Genomic DNA, 4,005 nt, shown 5'->3' on the forward strand with positions numbered 1-4,005 from the left:
TGGTAACGACTGGGTTTTTCAACAGGACAACGCTGCAGTACACAATGCCCGCAGGACAAGGGACTTCTTCCCTGAGGATAACATCACTCTTTTGGCCCATCCTGCGTGTTCCCCTGATCTAAATCCAATTGAGAACCTTTAGTATAGAGTGAAAGAACTGTATTATTTTACACCATCTGCTGATTCCACATAGATTGCTAGAGAACCTGTTCTGTTAGTCAATGATACAAGTAGTGGCCCCATGACAGAGTGGAGAGGGTCCAGTGAATGAAGATGAATGGCGGTACTCACCTAACATTGCAAAATGTCCTTTTATTTCAGCAGAGGGGAGGGATACAAAACATGATACAATCGCAAGTTACATGTTGTCCACGCTTCATCTGGCCACGTTTGACTGACTCGCAAGGAGTGACTGCATTTTTATATGCCCAGTAGTACCACAGGTGCTGGCTAAGTGCACTAATTGTGGTGTCTGTATCATGGAGTGTGCGTAACTGCACCCTGGTGTGTCAGCCAAACATAGTAGCACATATAATTAAAAAGCAATAATCAGAGCAGTCGGATTTATGGATGTGTAACATCCCGGAGTATGTTACCAAAATCTTTCTCCCCGCTACAACATGTTAGGTGTATGTAAATTGTCATCTTGTGTAATTATATTGTCATTAATGTCATTTTATGTATTTCTAGGCCTGTTTCATATATTATGCTGTAATTTCCCTGTACACCAGCAGGTGGCAGCAATGTGTGATCAGGAATTTAGCCAGTTTAGTATTGCTAGACTGGAATAGTTCATTCCAGTTTTAGCCCCCTCCTCTGTGAGCAGACGTGGGCTGGTCTCATGTCCTGTCTCATGGGGAGGAGAAGGAAGTTCTAGTTTTAGTGTACCGGCCACCCCGGCTAGGGGAAGGCTGTGTTAGTAGGAGCTCCCAGAAACAGGGATCCCAAGACAGGATCGAGCTTCGGCTGAGGATAAAGATCACTCTTCCCAGTCCGAACCCTTCAGCCTCGACTGTGGACAAGCAAGCAGCACCTCCAGAACTATAGATCTCCAGGAAGAACCATTCCCTGCGAGCAGTACTGTGAGTACATATCCAGAGTCCAGGAGAAGCCCAAATTTCTCCTCAGCTAATCAGGCCCATTACAAGCAGAAGACAGACAGAGCAGAAGATAAATACCTGCCAGATTCTCCAGGCACATAGTATAGCTGCAGAAGAGATATTGATCCCTGCCATATATTGCCAATGCCTGCTGGGACCTAGATGACTACTGCTGTTACTCGTATGGACTTATGCTACCATCCAGTAAAGACAAGTTTGAATCATATCACCAGTCTGGATCTCATTTGCTATTACCAAAGTTCCTCAATTATTCCTACTAGCAAAGCACTCATTTTATTGCAAGTGAGCCAGGATCCAGGAGTCCAGCCGTACCCAGGTAGGAGACACCATTGACACCATACCTACTACACAGAGACATTATCCCTCTCTGGGATTCCTCACCTGGTACGTGAGTTATTACATCTTAAAGGGCCCTGCTACAGTACCCTGCGCACATTGCAATTGGCGTCACGAACAACTCATAGACTTATACACATCTATCCTGACCCACTGCATCTTTGGCCACCGTACCAGTGTCCTGCTCATTGCAGATGTAACAGAAAAATCTTATTTATCAATGTCACAGAAAATTAAATCTAAAGCGGATATACAGCAATCCACATGATAGTGGAGCCTACAACCAGACTAAAGAGGGTGAATGTCCTGCTTCCATTGGACCGTTAGGGTTTAGTACCCATGCCAACTTCAGTGATTCTGAGATATCTTGTTTGTAGTTATTGACTGACATGAATATACAAAAGACAGGCGATACTGTTATACCTCAGGAGTTTACAAGTAGCGTTATTTCAAGCTTTTGTCCCCCCTTGCCCGCCGGCAGTCAACTTGATGTCTTCCAACAGAAAGTATTAGAGGGGGTCAGGGCTTTAATTAACCCCAGGGTGAGCAAAAGTATTACACCACAGGAAGAAAAAGCATTGGTTTGGCTTCAATCCCCAAAAGATATCATAGTTAAGCCGGCGGATAAGGGGGGAAACATTGTTTTGCTAAGTAAAGAGTATTATATCTCCGAGGCACTTAGGCAACTAAATACCTCCACTTATGAGAAGTTACAGGGAGAGCCTACATTCAAAATCCAGAAATTGTTAAGGAGTTTCCTGCATACTTACATCATCAGAGACATGCTCTCTAGAAATAAGGCAGAGAAACTTTTTCCAATACACCCTAGGAAACCGACATGGTATTTTCTCCCCAAGGTTTACAAGTCGCTGACCCACCCCCCTGGGAGACCTTTTGTCTCGGGGGTTTGGTCAGCGACTGAACCTTTGTCACGATACATTGATTGGTTACTTCGACCACTAGTGCAGATGGTCCCCTTACATCTTAGGGACACCACTGATCTCCTCCAGTCACTGGCTTTGATCCAGTGGCGGGAGGAGTATCACCTGGTGTCCCTGGATGTAGAGAGTCTGTATACGCACATCCCCCAAGAAAAGGGTATCCAGGCCATATCAGAAATTCTCTTAAACACAGACAAAAGCGAGGTCTTCAGAGATTTCATTGTAGATGGCCTAAGACTGATACTGAGCAATAATGCCTTCTTGTTTGGGAATGTGTGGTTCAGACAATGCGTCGGTACCACGATAGGTACACCCGTCGCGTGTACCTTCGCAAATTTATACCTTGCACACTTAGAAGATAAATGTATCTATTCGGTCTCCAACCCATATGTAGCATATATACAAACATTTTTACGATTTATTGATGACATTCTCATAATTTGGACTGGTACTGAAGCTATGTTTAAAGATTTTGTGCAGCATTTAAATCGTGTTAATGATATGACTATGCGTTTCACCTATAACTATGGAGGCGATCGCCTTGAATTTTTGGATGTATTGATAAAGGTGAGAGATGGCGAGCTTGTGACTGAGGGCTATTGAAAGCCGACAGTGACTAACTCCCTTCTACACTATCAGAGTTACCATCCTGAATCAGTAAAAAGTGCCGTTCCTTACGGCCAATTCAGACGTTTGGCACGCATCATCAAAACTGGACGAGGCTTTGACGAAAGGCCACTCTATTCGGACGTGATAACTTTTATAAATCAGATTCCATTCAGGAATCATCAAAAATCCGGGGGGAAAAAAACATTTTGTTTTCTCTTTTAGGTATAGCCCGATGGCTGATGTTATTAAAAAGGTTATTAAAGATAATTGGAGTATCATTGCCAACGATACAAGTTCCTATCTTAAGGATTCACGCCCTCTTGTCGTCTTTAGACGCTGCCATACGTTACGTGACAAATTGGTCCGCAGCCACTTCCAAGATTTGAGAAATAAGACTTGGCTGGACGCATGGCAACCGAAGGGCAACAAACACTGTGGTAATTGTGCCGCTTTAACCCTCAGTGGTCCACAGTGAATTTTGCGGGCATTTTTCATAGAGTAAATACTTTGATCACTTGCAAAACAAAATTTGTAGTTTACATTTTACTGTGCAGATGTGGTATGTTCTACATTGGTAAAACACTGCGCAGTTTATTTAAACGTATCCGGGAACATATCCATTCAATTCAGACGGGTGAAGGGGTCCCCCGGCTAATTGATCATATTAGATCTGTACATAATGGCAATGTATCTGTCCTCAGGTTTGCTGGACTTTAAACCGTGCCTCTCGCTCCTAGAGGGGGCAACAGGGGACATGACTTATTGAAAAGAGAAGGACGCTGGATCATACGCTCCGCAGCCACTGGTCCCTTAGGTTTAAATGAGAAACTGGACATGAGTGTTTTTCTGTGACATCGATGAATACGATTTTTCTGTGACATCCATAAATACGACTGCTCTGATTATTGCTTTTAATTATATGTGTTACTATGTTTCTGTTTGGCTGACACACCAGGGTGCAGTTACGCACACTCCATAATTAGTGCACTTAGTCAGCA

The sequence above is a fragment of the Bufo gargarizans genome, chromosome 6 (genome assembly GCF_014858855.1).
Source record: "Bufo gargarizans isolate SCDJY-AF-19 chromosome 6, ASM1485885v1, whole genome shotgun sequence".
In the NCBI taxonomy this organism is placed as follows: domain Eukaryota; kingdom Metazoa; phylum Chordata; class Amphibia; order Anura; family Bufonidae; genus Bufo; species Bufo gargarizans.